This window comes from Staurois parvus, unplaced genomic scaffold (assembly GCF_062004578.1).
Source record: "Staurois parvus isolate SC_StPar_1 unplaced genomic scaffold, SC_StPar_1.0 ptg000187l, whole genome shotgun sequence".
In the NCBI taxonomy this organism is placed as follows: domain Eukaryota; kingdom Metazoa; phylum Chordata; class Amphibia; order Anura; family Ranidae; genus Staurois; species Staurois parvus.
Window position 1 is genome coordinate 8267689 of NW_028317983.1, and position 22818 is coordinate 8290506.

At 48.3% G+C, this 22818-nt stretch overlaps 1 long non-coding RNA gene across 2 annotated transcripts in view; it reads right to left on the reverse strand.

The window, feature by feature from the left end:
• Positions 1-5970: 5970 nt before the first annotated feature.
• Positions 5971-22818, reverse strand: part of LOC149462064 (uncharacterized) — a 443072-nt gene continuing 426224 nt past the window's right edge. The window contains exon 7 of one of the 2 annotated variants that reach the window (XR_016312738.1): positions 5971-6097. This is a non-coding gene — a long non-coding RNA (uncharacterized LOC149462064). The remainder of the gene's footprint in view (positions 6098-22818) is intronic. The other variant, XR_016312736.1, reaches the window with a different exon arrangement.

Consider the following 22818-nt stretch of genomic DNA (forward strand, 5'->3'; position numbering starts at 1 on the left):
GTTATTTTGTCCACCCCGTCTATATGTACACATATTACAGCTGACAATCTCTTATCTGTTGATAATAATAGTGTTCCTGAACACTCAGGCACCATATTTCTTTCTATCTCACTTAAATACTCAGATATCTAATTCTGCCTATACAGAGCCTTGAAAACATACAGATAAACCAAAATTATAGGGAAATGTGTGCCTGGCTCCCTCAGGCTTTTACCTCATTTTCCCATTAGGAAATGTGATCTTGTTAATGCAGCTTCCTATCAGCATTTTCGTGGCACGGGGAAGATGAGTGAGACATCGGCCTCAAGAGCTGGAGAAACATACAATGATAGGAAGACTCTGCTTCTCCAGCATTATCGCTTCAATTTATCAACCAGAACAGCTCTATTTTCATAAAACTGTATACAACGGGGAGACCAGAAATCCCAACAAACAACAAAAGATTGGGTATATAATACTGTGTTGCGTCTAACTCAGCCTTTCCTAAACCAGGGTTTCGGGGGAATCCAGAGGTTCCTTTAGAGCAGTAGTCTCCAAACTGTGGCCCGGGGCGAATGTAGCCCTTTGCTTGCTTTCATCCCGCCCTTGGGGCACTACTCCATCCAGTAACTCAACAATGGGACATCATTTCTGCAACTGACACCAACAATAGGGTGCAATTCCTCTCACTGACACAAATGATAGTCTACAATTCCACCCAATCACACAAATGATGGGGCACTATTCTTCCTAATGACATTAACGACGGGGCGCTATTCCTTCCACTGACACCTACAGTGGGGCACAATTCCTCCTAAACACACAAAGGATGGGGCACAATTTCTCCCACTGACACCAACTATGGGGCACAATTCCTCCCAAAGACACCAACAGTGGGGCACTATTCCTTCCATTGACACCTACAGTGAGGCACAATTTCTCTCACTGACACCAATGTTAGATACAATTCCTTCCAATGACACCAACCATGAGGCACTATTTCTCCAATTAACATCAATGATGGGGCACTGTTCCTCCCAATGAGACCAATGGCAGGCGACTAGTCCTCCCACTGACACCAATGATGGGGCAAAATTCCTCCCACTGACACCAACATTAGGGCACAATTCCTCCCACTGACACAAATGTTGGGGCACAAGTCATCCCACTGACACCAATTATGTGGCACTGTTCCTCCCGCTGACACTACTGATGAGGCACTATTCCTCCTGCTGACACCAATGATGGGGCACTATTCCTCCCACTGATACCAAAGATGGGACATTATTCCTCCCACTGACACCAAAGATGGGTCACTGTACCTCCCACTGACACCAAAGATGGGTCACTGTTCCTCCCACTGACACCAATGATGGGGTACTATTCCTCCCACCAACACCAATGATGTGGCTTTATTGCTCCCAATGACACCAATGATAGGGCACTATTCCTCCCCTAGTTCCAAAGATTTAGCATTATTTACTCCCAGTGAAGCCAGGACATTTTCTTCTTTGACTTCCTACAGTCTGCCCCCCTTAAGTCTGAAGGACAGTAAACTGGCCCTTTGTTTAGAGAGTTTGGAGACCCCTGCTTTAGAGGTTACTAGGGGGTTCCTTGAGAAGAGAGTAGTGGCAGATTACGTACACTGACCACCAACGTAAGAAGTGACTTTTACACCGACCACCACCGACAATTACTATTTTTACTTTAATTTCCTAATTAACCCCTTGCTGACCATGTAATGCAGAGCAAAGAAAGGGACTCAGCATCCATAGAGGTCTGAGGTGAGCATGCTAACTGCACTTCAAGCACACTGACCAAGCTGTCAGTGACAGCTCTTGATCAAGGCTGCTAACCAATAGCCATCGGTCTCCCAATCATGTGATCACTGTGGGAGCCAATCACAACATGCCGCCTCCTGGGCATTGAAGCCCAGTTAAAGGGTCACCAGCACAGCTTCTGTATCAGATGACTGCTGTGATTGGCTCCCACACTGGTCACGGGATCAGAAGCCTGTCCTGCTGGCTCCCAGTCAGCAGCTTTGAGTCAGTATGATCAAAGAATGCTGTCAACCTCAGACCGGCGTGGATGCATACAGTATGTGCGGTGGCCGGACATTACAGCCCACCTTTCTTGCTGCTGCATATATGCATTGCACTGCTGGCAAGAGCTTAAGTGCACCCCATTCTGTAGTCTGTTATTAAACTCTCTGCAATCTACTGATCAGACTAATGTGCTATGAACTGCTGGGCTAATCATTTTACTGGAGGGCTCCTGACACCTGAAAACCTTTCTGTTTCAGGGGTCCCTTCATGGTACAAAAGGTTGAGAAAGGCTGGTCTAACTATTTCCTTAAAGCATAAGTGCACTTTAAACATTTGTCCTTAATTACTTGGCCTGAAGAATGCCCTAATAAGTCCAATTCCTGTTTAGGTGATAACCAGGCATTTCAGACACAGAAATCTCCAGCCTGTGAGCAGTATGCACACTTTTTCTCTTCTTGCAGCAGCTGTTCTTGGCCACCAGTAGAGGGAAGCAGCGAGACGGACTTCACAGTCATCGGAAATACAAAATCCATCTCTTTTCTTGCTTTTGGCGCCCTCTGGGCACATATGCAGGGAAGATGTAAAAACACTGCAGATAGACTGAAGGCCGTGTTTGTCTGGTTGCCATTGGAGAGTTCTCCCCACTTCCTGTTTAGTAAAACATTGATATTTGCATAGGAATTGAGGAGAAATATCTCTGTTGAAAACCTCCCGACATGACAAGGGTCCAATCCCTTCCCCAGTATATCCAAAACTAAGAAAAAAAATTTCTGGATGGACATATGCTTTACGGCAGATTTCCAATAGAAAAGCTTGAAAGTGATATTAAGCGCTCAGTCTTTTTAAGCACTTTCAGCAGCTGATTTAATCGCTCACACAGTATGCAACTTCTTTATGTTTTAATCTTTTTTTATGTTCCAGTGTAAGCTAGTGCCCCAGGTTTCCTGTTTCAGAGTGGCTCTTTTCTCTTTCAGCATCCTATGGAACCACTCTTGCATTGAGTTGAGTCTCTCTACACTGTGTGCATCAATAGAAACACACAGCCCTGTAGCCTAGGATGACAAGGCACTCCCCTGATCCACCTTCCTCCTCCCCACTCTCTTATTCAAGCTAACAGGCTGGAGACTCCACTGTCCACTGTTAAAAATGCTCCTTTCCCCCCCATCTATTCTGACTAACCCATGTAGGAAAGATATGTATACTTAGCTATTTCCAGGCCACTTTGATCTGGTCATGTGATCTTCCCTGGATCAGCCAGCAGAGGCTGCAGGGGAGAGAGAGCACTCCAACAACAGCTAGTGATGCCTTGGAGTGGTGACATCACCCACAGGCTTCAAAAGCCCATTCATTGTCGGTGCTCCCTCCTCTCCTCTGCAGCTGTGCTGAGTCCATGTGACAATTAAGTATTCAAATCTTTCTTATACAGCTTAGTCAGAATAGGTGTTAGGAGGGAGCATTTTTAAGAGTAGGTTTTGCCTGGAATTCCACTTTAATTCTTTCCTGTGAAAACTGGAAGTTCAGGGAAGCAGCACTGAGAGAGCAGGAGTCAGACGCATTGAAAATTGTAAACTGCAAGTGCTGGGTTACGAATTCTAACGAACGGTTTACTAGGGAAAGATTTCTTCATTGTGCCCAATGTGTTAAGCAAAAAAAAGCTAAGGGTTGATTATTACTTTAACCTCCCTAGCGATATGATTATTTCAATATTTCTGTGCTCAAAGCTAGAACTTCAATAGAAAATTTGAATTTCAGAAACATGAGTTTGATTTTCTAATCTTCAGTAATGTTCTTTCAATCGTAGTGATGCGAAAATTCTTCTATTCTTGTTTCTGCAGGTAGGGCAGACCAGTGAAATAAATGGGCTGCCTACACGCAGTACACAGGTCGCCATAATGGGAGCCAGTGCTTAAAGTGGACCTCCAGGCTCCCCCCCAAAAAATGAAAGTCAGCAGCTACAAATACTACACAGGTATCCAGTGTTGTCCTCCCTTGAGCCGATTCTTCATTTGGCTTTGGGTGCAGGTGCCAGCATCTTCAGTAATCCGGACACCTGGGACACCTGACAGGTCCTACAAAACTACGGGGCCATTCACAAAGTACAGCGCTCCTCACGCATGCGCAGTGGGCACCCGGCTGTGAAGACGCAAGCTGTCACAGCTGGGTGCCTACACTGAAGATGCCAGCGCCAGGGAGAAGACGGCCGGTGAAAGCAGGACACTGCTGGACCGAGGAGCAGGATCTTCTGCACAGTAGAGCCGAGCGGCCAGCCCGGTATTCTAACACGGCAGCGGCGACAGGGGGAACACCGGGCCAGCCGCTCCATAAGACTCACAGACATTTTCCCCCATTTTTTTGGGGGGAAAAAAGTGAGTCTTATGAGCAACAAATACTGTACATATGGGAATGTTGACGACATATTATTTTGAAAGGAAAAGTTCACCTTTTGACAAAAAATTATACTTTTTTTGCAAGTTAAAAAAATGTGCATTTATTATACTTTGAACTAGGACCTTGGAAAGCATTACACCAGCGATCAACAGATCACAGGAGCCATGTAGGTCTCCTGCAGACTACCAGTGTGATCGCACATCCTGTATGGGCAAGCAGATCCAGCCTGGCAGGAAGACCCAATGTACCACCACAACGCTAACAACACTGTGGTAGTTCATTGAGGACCAAAAGCTGACAGCCACTAAGACTGTTGGGACTTGTAGTACATGCTGGAAAAAGGGTGGTGAATTGCCCCAAAGAGGGAGTGAAGAGATCCTCCACCAACACCATACACAGCCTCTTACCAAAGAATAAGACCATAGGTCATGTGGTCCTACACAGCATATACAGACGGTCAATGGAAAGCAAGGACCATATATCTTCTCCTACAGGCCTTCCTTGAAGCTCAATAAGCTCTGACATGACTCCATATTATTAGCTGCGCACGCAGTAAATGATGGAAGTGAGGTTTTCCACCTGTTAGCTAGGTGTCTCATCACACAGCTGAAGCAAAAGAATGTTACGTCACTTCCGCTTTCAACGCAAACCATGTCGTCACTTTCACACCTGCAAATCATGTAGTGTTTCCATATTTTTGTCCAACTCCTGTAGTTCTGTATTTAATTTTTTTTAGGAAAACACACCCCATGCTTCCGCCTTCCTCACTTAGGAAAGAATGACATCCTCCCCACCCCACCTAAATCCCCCTAGGATACCAACATCATGTATCCCAAGTGGCTTTGGGGCAATGTACAATACGCTGTGCATGCGCAGTGGAGTGTCATCGGGAGCTGGTTGCTAGGACCTGGAAGAGAAAGCTGGCTCCAATGATAGCGGCACAAGGCCCTGTGGGTTCTGCTTTCAGCAGATTACTGCAGGGCAATGCTGCAGTTGATGGCTAGGTATGTTATTTAAATTCACCCCAGCACACAAGGTAGGAGGGGGTTTACAGTAAAATTAAACCTGGGGGGGGTTAAGTTCCACTTTAACCTGTTGTCACCCAAATAACACATATTTGCAGCCGCAAGGGCAGGCTTTAACACCCACACATGTGCGTTGTTGGGCAGCCAATGCTTCTGTGCTGAGAACAAGCTCACTGCAAGCTCCCAGCACAGACACTGGGCTGTCAAAGACAGCTCTCGGCCCTCACTAATAATCCATAGCCGGTGAAACGACTCCTGATCATGTGACCTCTAAGACAGCAAAACACAGTAGTCACATGATCGAAAATCTTCCCGCCCCCCAGGCACTCAGAACTTTGTACAAGGACACCGGAGTAGGCGGAAAAGGGTTAAAGGGACTTCAGATGAGACATTTTTGTGGTCATTTAGCTCGTGAGATAAACAATATAAAGCCAAAGACACAACAAACTGACCTTTTCTGCTAGCCAGCCCATGTGCCAAATTTCAGGACTTCCAGAGATTCCGTTTTTTCCCAGCTGAGTTTGGACTTCGGCCATCACCTTGGGAAGAAGTTCCGTCACCGCCCCGTGAATTGCGTTGAACCAGGTCTGGGCCGCCACGGGATCTTTTGCTCGCAGCACCGCAGTATGCTTGGCATCAGGTGAATGCAGTTCTAGATGTCTGCAATACAGAACACATGCGTTTACAGCGGGAAATCCCAGGATCTTCTTATAATCCCCTGTTCATAGCTCTGGATTTTTAGGATATTTTGCCACACACAGTTGAATAAAAACTGTACATCTTTGGACTAATCTCCAGACAGATATAATAGACACAAATGAATGCAACTCTGTATTCATTAACCCCTTCTTCCCAGCCTTTTAAGAGATCACAACACCGAAGCATTGTCACCTGCTTGCTAAGATTCCGGACCATGTGATCACTGTGATTGGCTGTCAAAGTGATTAGATAATTGGAAGCCCATCCTACCAGCTTCCAATTGTCAGTGACGGTACTGTCAGAGTGCTGGGGGCATGCTGCCAACACAAAACAGGTATGCGTATACGAGGAGGCACAGAATACAGCCAATCTCTGTGCTGCCACATATATACATACATCCAACAGGAAGGGGTTAATAAATCTTGAAATGTGTGTTTTTTAATGCCACTAGTGGAAGTGCCTGAAATTGACTTGGTATCAGCCTCTTACTATGCACTATGCAGCAGCACTGGGAGAAGAAGGGGTAGAACCGAGAGCCAATCAGGTGTGCTGCATGTACATCTACTAACATGGAACATACTGTTCAATTAGAAAAACAGCGTACTTTAATTAAAAAGTTGATTGGAGAGGAGAAAACATATAAAGAAGTGCAGAAACTGATAGGCTGCTCAGCTAAAATGATCTCAAATGCTGTAAAATGGAAACCAAAACATGGAAAAAAACAGAAAACTGCCATTTTAATGGATCGAAGAATAGCCAAAATGGCAAAGACACAGCCAATGATCAGCTCCGGGGTGATCAAAGACGGTCTAAAGTTCCCTGTGAGGACTGTTACAATTAGAAGACGCCTATGTGAAGCCAAGCTATCTGCAAAAAGCCCCCGCAAAGTCCCACTGTTGGAAAAACAACTGGTGAAGAGGTTACAATTTACCAAAGAACATATTGACTGGCAAAAGAGAAATGGCGCAACATTTTGTGGACTGATGAAAGCAAGATTGTTCTTTTTGGATCTGCTGCAGACAGTTTGTCAGACAACCCCCAAACACTGAATTCAAGCCACAGTACACTGTGAAAACAGTGAAGCATGGTGGTGCAAGCATCATGATATGAGGATATGTCTCATACTACGGTGTTGGGCCTATTTATCGCATACCAGGGATCATGGATCAGTTTGAACACATCCAAATACTCGAAGAGGTCATGCTTTATTTTGAAAAGCCTAATATTCCTTTTTCTTCACTTTTTGTAACGTAATAACAAATTTGAAACATTTTTCTTCGTGTTATGATTTGGAATAGACTGTGCAGTGTTCCCAGTGCATTTGCGTGTATGGAAATAAAAGTTACTATAAGGGTTTTGAGATGACTTACTTTTTTAAACACACTGCTATGATTTTTAACACACCTGTGTATATATATACACATACAGTATCTCACAGAAGTGAGCACACCCCTCACATTTTTGTAAATATTTTATTATATCTATTCATGTGACAACACTGAAGAAATGACACTTTGCTACAATGTGACGTAGTGAGTGTACAGCTTGTATAACAGTGTACATGTGTTGTCCCCTCAAAATAACTCAACCCACAGCCATTAATGGCTAAACCGCTGTCAACAAAAGTGAGTACACCCCTAAGTGACAATGTCCAAATTGGGCCAAATTAGCCATTTTCCCACTCCGGTGTCATGTGACTCGTTAGTGTTACAAGGTCTCAGGTATGAATGGGGGACAGGTGTGTTAAATTTGGTGTTTTCGATCTCACTCTCTCATACTGGTCACTGGAAGTTCAACATGGCACCTCATGGCAAAGAACTCTCTGAGGATCTGAAAAAAAGAATTGTTGCTCTACATAAAGATGGCCTAGGCTATAAGAAGATTGCCAAGACCCTGAAACTGAGCTGAGGCACGGTGGCCAAGACCATACAGCAGTTTAACACGACAGGTTCCACTGAGAACAGGCCTCGCCATGGTCGACCAAAGAAGTTGAGTGCATGTGCTCGGCATCACATCCAGAGGTTGTTTGGGAAATAGACGTATGAGTGCTGCCAGCATTGCTGCAGAGGTTGAAGGGGTGGGGGGTCAGCCTGTCAGTGCTCAGACCATACGCCGCACAGTGCATGAAATTGGTCTGCATGGCTGTCATCCCAGAAGGAAGCCTCTTCTAAAGATGATGCACAAGAAAGCCTGCAAACAGTTTGCTGAAGACAAGCAGACTGAGGACATGGATTACTGGAACCATGTCATGTGGTCTGATGAGACCAAGATAAACTGATTTGGTTCAGATGGTGTCAAGCGTGTGTGGCGGCAACCAGGTGAGGAGTACAAAGACAAGTGTGTCTTGCCTACAGTCAAGCATGGTGGTGGGAGTGTCATGGTCTGGGGCTGCATGAGTACTGCCGGCACTGGGGAGCTACAGTTCATTAAGGGAACCATGAATGCCAAAATGTGCTGTGACATACTGAAGCAGAGCATGATCCCCTCCCTTCGGAGACTGGGCCGCAGGGCAGCATTCCAACATAATAACAACCCCAAACACACATCCAAGATGACCACTGCCTTGCTAAAGAAGCTGAGGGTAAAGGTGATGGACTGGCCAAGCATGTCTCCAGACCTAAACCCTATTGAGCATCTGTGAGACATCCTCAAATGGAAGGTGGAGAAGCATAAGGTCTCTAACATCCACCAGCTCCGTGATGTCGTCATGGAGGAGTGGAAGAGGACTCCAGTGGAAACCTGTGAAGCTTTGGTGAACTCCACGCCCAAGAGGGTTAAGCCAGTGCTGGAAAATAATGGTGGCTACACAAAATATTGACACTTTGGGCACAATTTGGACATTTTCACTTAGGGGTGGACTCACTGTTGTTGCCAGCGGTTTAGACATTAATGGCTGTGTGTTGAGTTATTTTGAGGGGACAGCAAATTTACATGTTATACAAGCTGTACACTGACTACGTCACATTGTAGCAAAGTGTAATTTCTTCAGTGTTGTCACATGAAAAGATAGAATACAATATTTACAAAATGAGGGGGGTTTATTGATATTATTTATTTTTGCCCTGTATCCCAAAAGCTTGTTTTTTTTTTAACTTATTTTGAACATGTGACCGGCAGCAGAGAACTAGAAGCTCCTCCTGTCACTGTTTCCCTACAGGCAGGCTGGGAACCTGTCATTTGTCACAGAAGACTGCAGAGAGGGCCAACGTAGTGCAAAGGTAGGAATCCAGCCGTAAAGAAGGACTCGCTCACAATGGCTGCAGGAGGTCGGAGGTTTAGTTATGGAGATCAGGGGAGGACTAGAAGCTTTGCTGCGTTTTCATCACTAATATTACAGGGGTGATTTCTTCTCACTTCCTGTGTAGCCAACATGGGGGGGGGGGGGGGAGAGAGAATAGACAGAAAAGAAAGTACTATTTTAGTACACTGGGCTTGGAGATATTTTCCTTGACTTCCTGTCTGAGGGAAAATCTTTTGAGACAACAATAAAGGTCCAACAGAGGTCTTTGCACTTCACCTATCAAAAATAAATGAATATTCCACTTAAAAAAAAAAAAAAAAAAAAAGAACCCTTAGTATCACAGTAAGTGTGAAAGAGCCCTAAATTATACCCTGTACTCATTTCAGTACAAATCTTCCCATCAGATTATACTGTCATTTTTTTGAGTGATTATATGTTCATTTAAAGTGTTACTAAACCCCGGACCTTGCATTCACTATATCCACTCTCCCCGGACCCTGCATTCACTATATCCGGTCTCCCCGGACCCTGCATTCACTATATCTGGTCTCCCCGGACCCTGCATTCACTATATCCGCTCTCCCCGGACCCTGCATTCACTATATCCGCTCTCCCCGGACCCTGCATTCACTATATCTGGTCTCCCCTGACCCTGCATTCACTATATCCGCTCTCCCCGGACCCTGCATTCACTATATCCGCTCTCCCCGGACCCTGCATTCACTATATCCGCTCTCCCCGGACCCTGCATTCACTATATCCGCTCTCCCCGGACCCCGCATTCACTATATCTGCTCTCCTCGGACCCTGCATTCACTATATCCGCTCTCCCCGGACCCCGCATTCACTATATCTGCTCTCCCCGGACCCTGCATTCACTATATCCGCTCTCCCCGGACCCCGCATTCACTATATCTGCTCTCCCCGGACCCTGCATTCACTATATCCGCTCTCCCCGGACCCTGCATTCACTATATCTGCTCTCCCACAGTACACACAACATAGAAATGCAATTATTTTAGTAAATATAAACTGCTAAATATCTTTTCTCATCAGCAATATATAGCAGTCTTGTCACTTCTCTCAGTGTCTAACCCAGCAGGGGTTAAAGCTTGTAGGAGGAGTTTTCATTCTCCTCCGACTGTCCTATGAGACTACAAGAGCCCTGACCCTCTGTCTGGACAGTGCTGATCACATGCACTCTCCCAACAAAAAAAAAAGCTCTCTATCAATACACACCAAACTGAGCATCGGCTGCTGGTTGCCACCATCTTGGATGTTGACTTCAAGCTGTAACTCAAGTGACACACTATAGTATTCTCTGTCTCCTCCATAAAAGGTTATATAGTGAGGGGAGGGGCAGAGGAGCTGGGCCAGCACACAAAGTAATTAGACACTCGCAGTAGAGGGGAGGGCTATGGGATCAAAGACACATTGCAGGTGAATAAAAAATAATTCACAGAAAGTAAAAACACCAGAAGTAGGCATTTAAAATACTGTGTGTGCTCTTACCTGTAGTTTTTTTAGGGTGGTGACAGGGTCTCTTTAACCGCTTCAATACCGATGCACGTACAGTGGGGAAAAAAAGTATTTAGTCATCCACCAATTGTGCAAGTTCTCCCACTTAAAAAGATGAGAGAGGCCTGTAATTGGCATCATAGGTAGACCTCAACTATGAGAGACAAAATGAGAAAACAAATCCAGACAATCACATTGGCTGATTTGGAAAGAATTTATTTGCAAATTATGGTGCAAAATAAGTATTTGGTCACCTACAAACAAGCAAGATTTCTGGCTCTCACAGACCTGTACCTTCTTCTTTAAGAGGCTCCTCTGTCCTGCACTCATTACCTGTATCAATGGCACCTGTTTGAACTTGTTATCAGTATAAAAGACACCTGTCCACACCTCAAACAGTCATACTCCAAACTCCACTATGGTGAAGACCAGAGAGCTGTCGAAGGGCACCAGAAACAAAATTGTAGACCTGCACCAGGCTGGGAAGACTGAATCTGAAATAGGCAAGCAGCTTGGTGTGAACAAATCAACTGTGGGAGCAATAATTAGAAAATGGAAGACATACAAGACCTCTGATAATCTCCCTCGATCTGGGGCTCCACGCAAGATCTCACCCCGTGGGGTCAAAATGATCACAAGAACGGTGAGCAAAAATCCCAGGACCACACGGGGGGACTTAATGAATGACCTGCAGAGAGCTGGGACCAACGTAACAAAGGCTACCATCAGTAACACACTACGCCTCCAGGAACTTAGATCGTGCAGTGCCAGACGTGACCCCCTGCTTAAGTCAGTACATGTCCGGGCCCGTCTGAAGTTTGCTAGAGAGCATTTGGATGATCCAGAAGAGGATTGGGAGAATGTCATATGGTCAGATGAAACCAAAATAGAACTGTTTGGTAGAAACACAACTCATCGTGTTTGGAGGAAAGAGAATGCGGAGTTGCATCCAAAGAACACCATACCTACTTGTCAAGGTCCTACCTTTTCCCTGAGGTTATGTTACTCCATGTGCTGACGTCCATCTTGGATTCTGCTGTGCATGATGGGAATCCTTTTTATGCCTTCAGGTCTCTGAGGTCCACCCCCCAGAGGGGCGTAGCTGATGACATATAAGCCTGTGGCCCGCACATGCTCTTTGCACTTGTGTCTTGTGTCTTGGTGTTACTATTACTCTGTTCTGACTCTCGTGACTCTCCTGGTATTCTGATTCGGCTTGTGACTTTGTATTCTCCTTTGATCTGACCCTCTGTTGCTGAACCCGGCTCGTGACCTGTGATTCTTGTCTGCTGTCCTGTACTGTTTTGTCCTGTTGTTGTTGACCCCGGCCTGTCTGGCTACTCTTTTGTTTCTTCCACCAGCTACACGCCATTGGCGGCGGCCATTACCGCAGCTGAGGTGTCTCGGGGGCCGCGACCTGGTTCCTGGCTGCGTCAAGTCCATCCCCACCATCAGGAGCCCTGGTGAAGGGCAGCCTGGGACTTAGACTCCGTGCCCTGAGGGACTTCGGTCTGTGGGTGGTGGTTGTCGTCAGCCAGTGCGTTACATTGTTAGGCCTGCCTGTCCGTTCCTCGGCTCCTGCCCTGACATTACACAAGTGTCATGAACCCTGACGGTGCAGGCACGCCTTCGCTCCCAACGCTAGTCGCCAGACTCGATCAACAGGATCACCTGTTGGATCAGTTTGCTCAGGCGTTGCAAACTCTGCTTGCACGCACTGCACACCTTGCTCCTGGTGCTATTAGGCCGGTAGTCACTCCGGGGGTCTCTCCCGCTGCTTCTCCGCCTATTGCGTCCACCACCTCGGCGGCTGCATCAGCAGCACCCAGAGGTATGACTGGCTCTGCCCCTCTTCCACAGCGCTTTGGGGGTGAGCCGAGTCAGTGTCGTGGGTTCCTCAACCAGGTGGGTATTTATTTTGAATTAATACCCCACGCCTTCCCGTCTGAGAGGTCAAAGGTTGGGTTCCTAATTTCACTACTCTCAGACAAGGCCTTGGCCTGGGCAAATCCCTTATGGGAGAGGAACGACCCGGTGATTCAAGATTTTTCCGGTTTTGTCGATGCCTTCCGTAGGGTATTCGATGTACCGGCTCGTTCCGCCTCGGCGGCCAAGCTGCTCATGACCATGCATCAGGGTTCACGGACCGTGGCCGAGTACGCCATAGAGTTCGTACCCTGGCGGCAGAGGTCGGTTGGAACAATGAGGCTCTGATGGCTGCGTTTTCCCATGGTCTTTCTGACACACTGAAGGACGAGATTGCAGCTAAGGAACTGCCTGTGGTGTTGGAGGAGCTCATCTCTTTCCTGATCCTGATTGACACCAGGCTCAGGGAGAGGCCTTCACTCAAGGAACGCCTGCGGAGGCCTTCCAATCGACTGGCACCTGCGTTTTCTGTCCCACCCGTTCCTCCCTCTCCTCCCACGCCTCCTGCGGATGGATTGTCTGGTGGTGAGCCCATGCAGCTGGGGTTTGCTCGCCTTTCCGAGGGGGAGCGGGTCACTCGGCGTCGGGAGGGTCGCTGCCTGTACTGTGGTCTTGGTGGGCACTTTCGGCAGTCCTGTCCGGTCTGTCCGGGAAACGCTCGCACCTGAGATCCTGTCGGGGACAGATCTTGGGTGGAGTCTCCTCGTCCCCGGCGTTCCGCAGAGATAAGCCACTGATCACCGTTGTCCTCTCTTGGGCGGAAGGCTCGGTGACGGCCCAGGCGTTGGTAGATTCTGGGGCCAGCGGGTTGTTTATGGACAGCTCGTTTGCTGCCCAGCACTCCATTCCCCTGCAGGCTCGAGTTACCCCATTGGTTCTCGAGGCGATAGATGGCAGGCCCCTGCAACCACCGCAGGTTACCCACGAGACTGTGCCAGTGGAAGTAGCTATTGGGGCTGTTCACAGGGAGTTGGCCTGTTTCCAGGTGATTTCTTCTCCGCACTATTCGGTGGTTTTGGGGTATCCCTGGCTCCAGATGCACAATCCAACCTTCAATTGGCAAACAGCCGAGATTCTCTCGTGGTCTCCACAGTGTGGGGCCGGGTGCATCCGTGGGCCGGTTAAGGTGTTGTGTGCCTCCTCGGACTCTGCGTTGCCCTCTGATTATGGGGAGTACCAGGACGTGTTTGATAAGGTACGCGCTGGTGCCTTACCTGCTCATCGTCCTTACGACTGCGCCATATCCTTGCAACCCGGTGCCACTCCTCCGCGTGGCAGGGTGTATCCTCTCTCGGTTGCGGAGAATAAGGCCATGGAGGAATACGTTGCGGATGCGCTTTCCCGGGGGCACATTCGAAAGTCTACTTCCCCAGCAGGAGCGGGCTTTTTCTTTGTAAAGAAGAAGGGTGGTGAATTGAGGCCTTGCATTGATTATAGGGGTCTTAATCGAATCACCACTAAGAATGCCTACCCGATTCCCTTGATTACTGAGTTGTTCGACCGCCTTAAGGGGGCAACAGTCTTTACCAAACTTGACCTTAGGGCGGCGTACAACCTCGTACGTATCAAACAGGGGGATGAGTGGAAGACCGCATTTAACACCAGAACCGGTCACTACGAATACCTGGTGATGCCCTTCGGGTTGTGTAACGCGCCCGCAGTTTTTCAGGAATTCATAAATGATGTCCTTCGTGACTTGTTGCAGCAGTGCGTGGTAGTTTACTTGGATGACATCCTGGTTTACTCTGCCTCCATGGAGTCCCATATCCAGGATGTCAAGCAGGTGCTGCAACGATTACGTGAGAACGAACTTTTTTGAAAACTTGAGAAGTGCGAATTCCATCGATCCCAAGTTGCCTTTTTAGGCTACATCATTTCTGCGGAGGGATTCTCCATGGACCCTCAGAAGGTTTCGGCGGTTCTGCAGTGGCCTCGTCCCAATGGTCTTCGGCCCATTCAGCGCATTTTGGGTTTTGCCAACTACTATCGGAAGTTCATCCGGAACTTCTCCACGCTGGCAAAGCCTCTCTCAGACCTAACCAAAAAGGGCAGTAATCCTCACGAGTGGCCACCCGAGGCCATCGTAGCGTTCGAGGCTCTGAAATCCGCCTTCGCGTCGGCTCCGATACTGTCTCATCCCAATCCTGGATTGCCCTTCATCCTTGAGGTTGATGCATCCGAGACGGGAGTAGGCGCTCTCCTGTCTCAACGTCGGTCGCCCGATGGACCCCTACTTCCCTGTGGGTTCTACTCCAGGAAGCTTTCCTCTGCAGAGTGCAACTACCAGATTGGAAATAGGGAGTTGTTGGCAATCATTCTGGCTCTCAAGGAATGGAGGCACCTGCTCGAGGGCTCCGCGGTTCCGGTCCTCATTCTTACCGATCATAAGAACCTGACTTATCTTTCGGAGGCCAAAAGATTGACACCCCGCCAGGCCAGATGGGCTCTGTTCTTGTCACGCTTCAACTATGTGGTTTCATATTTGCCTGGTTCCAAGAATGTCAGGGCTGATGCGTTATCACGGCAATACTCTTGAGTTGTCCAGGGAAGACTCTGAGCCAATCTCAGTTATTCCTCCAGATCAGATCCTGGCTGCCATTCGCACCAGTCTGACCTCTCCTCTTGGGGAGCAGATTTTGGCGGCTCAATTTGATGCTCCCCCCGGGAAGCCGGAGGGTAGATGTTTTGTACCCGAGGGATTGCGCACCCGCCTGCTGCGTACCTACCATAACGCCAAAACTGCCGGGCATCCAGGGAAGAACCAGCTGTGTTGGGTCGTCTCTCGCTTATTCTGGTGGCCAACCCTCCGTGCCGACATTGCCTCTTATGTAGCGGCATGTTCGATCTGTGCCCAGAATAAGTCTCCACAGCATCTCCCTTTGGGTCTTCTACAACCCATTCCCAATGGGGAGCGTCCTTGGTCACACCTAGGTATGGACTTTATTGTAGACCTCCCGGTGTCTCGGGGTCATACGGTCATCCTCATGATCGTCGATCGGTTTTCCAAGATGTGCCATTGCATTCCACTCAGGAAATTACCAACAGCGCAAGAACTGGCCACGGTCTTTTCCAGGGAGATTTTTCGCCTGCATGGGTTGCCTAAGGTGATTGTCTCGGACCGTGGGAGTCTGTTCGTGTCCAGATTCTGGCGCGCCTTCTGCTCCCAGTTGAGTATTAGTCTCTCCTTTTCCTCAGCCTACCACCCGCAGTCCAATGGGGCTGCGGAGCGTTCCAATCAGGCCTTAGAACAATTCCTTTGGTGTTATATTTCAGACCATCAGGACGATTGGGCCGATCTCCTGCCCTGGGCAGAGTTTGCCAGGAACTCGGCAGTCAACTCCTCCTCCGGGATGTCGCTCTTCATGGCCAACTATGGGTTCCAACCCGCGGTATTACCTGAGAGGTTCTCACCACAGGACATTCCGGCTGTGGAGAACCATCTTGCTGCCCTGCGTTCTAAATGGGGGCAGATCCAGAGGGCCTTGAGGGACTCAGCTCAGCGCCAGAAGTTCCAGGCTGATCGCAGACGGTTGCCCGCTCCTTCATACCAGGTCGGAGATCAGGTGTGGTTGTCTACTCGCAACCTCAATCTTCGGGTGCCCACACCCAAACTAGCTCCCCGTTTTGTCGGTCCTTTTCGCATTCTCCGCAAAGTGAATCCGGTGGCCTATGCCCTTGCCCTTCCGTCTGGGAAGCGGATCTCCAATATCTTTCATGTTTCCCTGTTGAAACCTCTGATCTGCAATCGCTTCACTACCTCTCTGCCTCGGCCCCGTCCTGTTCGGGTTGACTGTCATGAGGAGTATGAGGTGAGCCGGATCCTGGACTCTCGATTGGTGCGCGGTCGTTTACAGTTCCTGGTTCATTGGCGCGGTTATGGTCCTGAGGAGCGTTCCTGGGTTCCTTCCGCGGATGTCCATGCTCCTGCCCTCCTCCACGCTTTTCATACCCGCTTTCCTCAGAAACCTTTTGTTGAGCCGCGGAGGGGGAGGGGCCCTTGAGGAGGAGGTACTGTCAAGGTCCTACCTTTTCCCTGAGGTTATGTTACTCCATGTGCTGGCGTCCATCTTGGATTCTGCTGTGCATGATGGGAATCCTTTTTATGCCTTCAGGTCTCTTAGGTCCACCCCCCAGAGGGGCGTGGCTGATGACATATAAGCCTGTGGCCCGCACATGCTCTTTGCACTTGTGTCTTGTGTCTTGGTGTTACTATTACTCTGTTCTGACTCTCGTGACTCTCCTGGTATTCTGATTCGGCTTGTGACTTGACTATTCTTTGTATTCTCCTTTGATCTGACCCTCTGTTGCTGAACCTGGCTCGTGACCTGTGATTCTTGTCTGCTGTCCTGTACTGTTTTGTCCTGTTGTTGTTGACCCCGGCCTGTCTGACTACTCTTCTGCTTCTTCCACCAGCTACACGCCATTGGCGGCGGCCATTACCGCAGCTGAGGTGTCTCGGGGGCCGCGACCTGGTTCCTGGCTGCGTCAAGTCCATCCCCACCATCAGGGGCCCTGGTGAAGGGCAGCCTGGGACTTAGACTCCGCGCCCTGAGGGACTTCGGTCTGTGGGTGGTGGTTGTCGTCAGCCAGTGCGTTACATTGTTAGGCCTGCCTGTCCGTTCCTCGGCTCCTGCCCTGACACTACTGTGAAGCATGGGGGTGGCAACATCTTGCTTTGGGGCTGTTTCTCCGCAAAAGGACCAGGACGACTGATCCATGTACAGGACAGAATGAATGGGGCCATGTATCGTGAGATTTTGAGTGCAAACCTCCTTCCATCAGCAAGGGCATTGAAGTTGAAACGTGGCCGGGTCTGCCAACATGACAATGATCCCAAACATACTGCCCGGGCAACGAAGGAGTGTCTTCGTAAGAAGCATTTCAAGGTCCTGGAGTGGCCTAGCCAGTCTCCAGATCTCAACCCCATAGAAAATCTTTGGAGGGAGTTGAAAGTCCATGTTGCCCAGCGACAGCCCCAAAACATCACTGCTCTAGAGGAGATCTGCATGGAGGAATGGGCCAACATACCAGCAACAGTGTGTGCCAACCTTGTGAAGACTTACAGGAAACGTTTGACCTCTGTCATTGCCAACAAAGGATATATAACAAAGTATAGAGATGAACTTTTGATATTGACCAAATACTTATTTTCCACCATAATTGCAAATAAATTCTTTCCAAATCAGCCAATGTGATTGTCTGGATTTTTTTTCTCATTTTGTCTCTCATAGTCGAGGTCTACCTATGATGCCAATTACAGGCCTCTCTCATGTTTTTAAGTGGGAGAACTTGTACAATTGGTGGCTGACTAAATGCTTTTTTGCCCCACTGTAAATATACACAGCCTGGTACTGAAGTGGTTATACCGGGACAATGGCTGAGGCGACAACCATGATCACGTATCCGTATCATTTTTCAGTGCCAACGATTCTCTTTTATGTAAAAGTAATCTGAGCGACTATGCGCCGTTGGATTACTTTTACAGGTGGCCCTCATCCCCTCCCCCCACCACCTTTCCCGTGTATCTTGTGCAATCGGGAAGCCCGGCAAAGATGCGATCGGTGGCATCGGCTCCCCCACACACAATGGGAGGCATTGATGTTGTTCTTCCCACTAAGTGAAATGAGAAACTGGAAGCAACAAGGATTCTGTCACTTCCAGCTCTGGGTTTACTCTCTGCCTGCCAGCCAGTGAAGCAGCCAATCAGACCAATCTGTGGAGAAATCTGGGGTCTGATAGAAGAGGACCTGTCATGGCCCATGTTATCATAAAGGATGTTGTTTACCCCTTCTGATAGCAATGAAAGTGAAAAAAATAAATAATAAAAATAAAACAACCCCCAGCCCCCTCGTGGTTACTTGCAAAGGTGAACGCATGTGTCGGCCCTGCATGCATATGTACACAGCGATCGCACGACACATGCGAGGTATCACCGCGAACTTCACAGCAATAATTCCAGCACCAAATCTCCTCTGGAACTCTCATTTGGTAACCTGTAAAGATTTTTAAACCGTTGCCTATGGATAAACTAAAGTACCAGTTTTCCGCCATTTCATTGGTGTGCGCAGTTTTAAAGCATGTCTTGTGTGGTATCTATTTACTCGGCATAACATCATCTTTTATATTTTACAAAGAAATTGGGTATTATATTGTGTTTGTGTTCACTAAAATTCATAAAAGTGTTTTTTTCCTCAAAAATATGCTTTTGAAAAACCACTGTGCAAATACCACGCGACATAAAAAATTGTAACCCCCATCATTTTATTCTCTAGGGCCTCTGCTTAAAAAAATATAATGTTTGGGGGTTCTAAGTAATTATCTAGCAAAAAAAAAAAAAGAGAATTTTTCCATGTAGGAGAGGAATGTCAGAATTGGCCCAGTAGGCAAGTGGTTAAATAATAAACATGTCTATACTTACCTGCGGTTTGCACAGAGCAGCCCGGATCCTCCTCTCCTCGGGTCCCCCGCAGGCTCTCCTGGCTCATCCTGTCTGTCGGGTGCCCTCACAGAAAACAGCTTGCTATGGGGGCACCCACTGCTCCGTGTGTCCATTCACACATGGAGCCACGGCTTGGCCCCACCCCCTCTATCTCCTCATTGGCTGACTGGCTGTGATTGATAGCAGTAGGAGTCAATGGCTCCTGCTTGCTGTCTCAGCCAATGAGGAGGCAGAGACCAGGGACAGCGAGGCTGTCATTCATATTGCTGGATCTCGATGGGGCTCAGCTAAGTATTGGGGGGATGGGGGCACTGCTGCACAAAGAAGGCTTTTTACATTCATCCATAGCATGCATGAAGGTAAAAATCCTTCAGACTTTACAACCACTTTAAGGAGAACTGCAGTGCCATCTGAAGAGCAATCCATATTTTAAGAGGACATTTGAAAGGCAGTGAGGAGGCGAGATATCACCTCCTCACTGCCTGATATTACCCTGTAATGCTGCACTCCAGCCCTGCAATTGCATGCACTGAACTCAATGGGTGAGTTTGGCAGAAGGTACCGCCTGTCAAAATCTGCTCCCCACAGTAAAAATGCCAAAACATTGCAGCCATGCATGCGTACAGCCCCAGCTGGCTGTATTGTGCCAAGCTGAGTGGGCAGTAAAACTTCAGATCAACTATTTGTTTTTAATACCCCCAAACCACCCACCTGAAAGAGACCATAGAAGAAACATATCCAGGTTAATCCCACCCACTGCCATTTCCTTCACTTCTGTGCTGAGAAACAAAGGCAATACTAGGTAGCCCCAGGTATGAAGAAGCATGTGACTTACCCCATGTGACCGTGCTGGGCCAATCAGCAATGTGTCATCTACAATCCCCATGACTTGAAGCTTATACTGGACTCTCCTATCAGCAGCTGAACGGAGCGGCGGAGAGGTACAAGGAAAGTCAGTATGGAGTATGCTGCTGGGGAGAAGTGCATTAAAGGGAACTTGTTGTTGCTTTGCCCTGCATAGTCTGAGCACAGACGTCCATGAAGGAAGTGGGCGGTAAAATAAGTACGCGGGAGAGTCAGTCTTCCTATAACCACCTAAAACTACAAGATCCGTTTAGGTGGGCTGACCCCCAGAAGTGTCTCCTAAGTCTCGGGGACGGCGCTCTCTTTCCCGGCGTAGTGTGTGGCACTTATACCGTGGAGGTAATCATGGCTGCATTTGTAATGACCTCCACCTACTTATCACAGCAGAGACTCCGGAGAGGGAAGCAGCATGAGTTACATGAACATTGCTGAAATCTTCAGCTCCCTCTGTGCGGCCGGGTCGTTCTAATATTAAATCGCATCCGTCCCACTGAGGCCATTCTGATTGACTTCACATTCTTTCTCCACTGATATTTTAATGCGAGTGGCTGGAACCGGCAGAAATGATGTTATAGGACAGAGGACGATGGCTGGGGGACCTCACGGCGGGAATATCACATTTGTGTATTTATAAAGGTCATCAAATACAATCTATCAATGACGAGGGTTACATTAGATCCAAACCCAACCTCTAAAACCTGATAACCCCTCCCCCCCCTCCTGGCAGCCCTTTAGCTGGGTCTTAACACCGGGAGGTGATCACTAATCATGTGATCACGGTGATTGGCTACCAGTGGTCACATGATAGGGATCCCATCCCTCCGTCCCCTGAACATAAACAGAGATTGGGAGTTGTTTGTGACAACTGAGAGTTGCTGGGCTGGGAGTGAGCCGGCTCTCCGACCCCTCCGCTGTCACAATACAATACGGCAGCAGGGAGGATTCCCCAATCCACCTCCAATGTGTGGATGGGGGAAGCCCTTCTTTCTTTTCCGCTGCTCACCCACTACTTTTAACTGCCTCATACTCAGAATCTGAGTCTCACAGAGAGAGATCCCCGCTACTCTCGTCCGTCATACTCAGCATCTGGAAAGCCTCCTCACTGGTGTATCATTGTTTACACAAGTTTATGCTGCATTGCTGATGTTGATGTTCACTGGTAGAGATGTGTATCTCTGGTACAGATGTGTATCTCTGGTACAGATGTGGATTTCACACTGATAATCTGTGACAGATATTGATCACTGGTATAGATGTGTATTTTACACTAGTGCCGTGTGACAGATATTGAGCACTGCTAAACTGACAGATGTGGATTTGACACTGATAGGCCATGAGAGATGTGGATCACTGGTAAAGGACCACTGGTACACGGTACAGATGTGGATTGTATGCTGACAGAAGTGGATCACTGGTACAGATGTGGATGACCACTGGTACTGTGACAGATGTGGATCACTGGTACAGATGTGTATGACCACTGGTACTGTGACAGATGTGGATCACTGGTGCACTGACAGCTGTGTGGGGGACACTATGGGGTGATGTGTGTGTTTTACACAGATCGGCTCCGCTTCTCACTAGCGGGCTCTGTGTGAGGAGAGGCAGAGCCAATCAACAGACTGGCGGCTTTGTTGACATCACATGATGGCTGTGATTGGAAACAGATATCATGTGATCAGAAGGGCCAATCAGAGAGCCTTTCTGCCGTGCGGCGTTATGCTGTGTCCATGGGACACAGGCAAACTGAGAGCGCACAGCTGCGTGGCCACATTCTGAGTGACGTTCAGGAACGTCCAATCAGAACAGCGATGATCCCACCTGGCCGTTTATGTGCAGTGGTCGGGGGGGGGGGGGAAGCGGTTAAAGAATTTTGATGCACAAACACTATATAATACCCACATTTTTGGTAAAATAGAAAATCTGGTGTTGCACCAAGTAAACAGACAAAAACCCGTCACGCTTTATAATTGCGCACGATTATGGAATGGCGCCAAACTACGTGATTTACAAATCTTTATAGGTGACACTTTATAAGCCGTTCCAGGTTACCAGTTTAGAGTTACAGAGGAGGTCAGGTGATAGAATTATTGCTCTCGCTCCGACATTCACGGCGATACCTCACATGTGTGGTGTGATCACTGGTCATGTATGCGTATGAGACCAATGCACGCATTCGCCTTTGCACTATAGCGAGGGGGGGATGGGGGCACTTTACATTGTTGTTTTTTTTTGTGCCCTGTACACTGTGACAGGTGATGACATGTATGTGGGACACTGACAGACGCTGACATGTGGACAGGGACAGATGCTGCTTGGTGTCCTGGTGTGGGGGGGCTGCAGAGCTGTGTAATGGAGGAATAAAATCATCAGCTACACACATCAATTGTCACAATTTGCAGCATCCCCCCCTCCCCCCCTCACTGAGCTCTCACAGACCTCAGCTGAGGGAACAGCTACAGAGCCACGTGTCTGCTGACATTCAGAGATGGCTGTGATTGGACACTGCCATTACGATTGGAAGGTCCAATCAGAGAGCCCATATCCCAATCCGTAATTGGCTAAGTCCGACGGGCGCAGCCATCACAGATTCGTGTTGCGTGGCCCCGGGGCCGCACACAAGCGCATGTTCTGAGGGACGTACAGGAATGTCCAATCAGAACGGGGGAGCTCCCAGCCGGCCGTTTATGTACA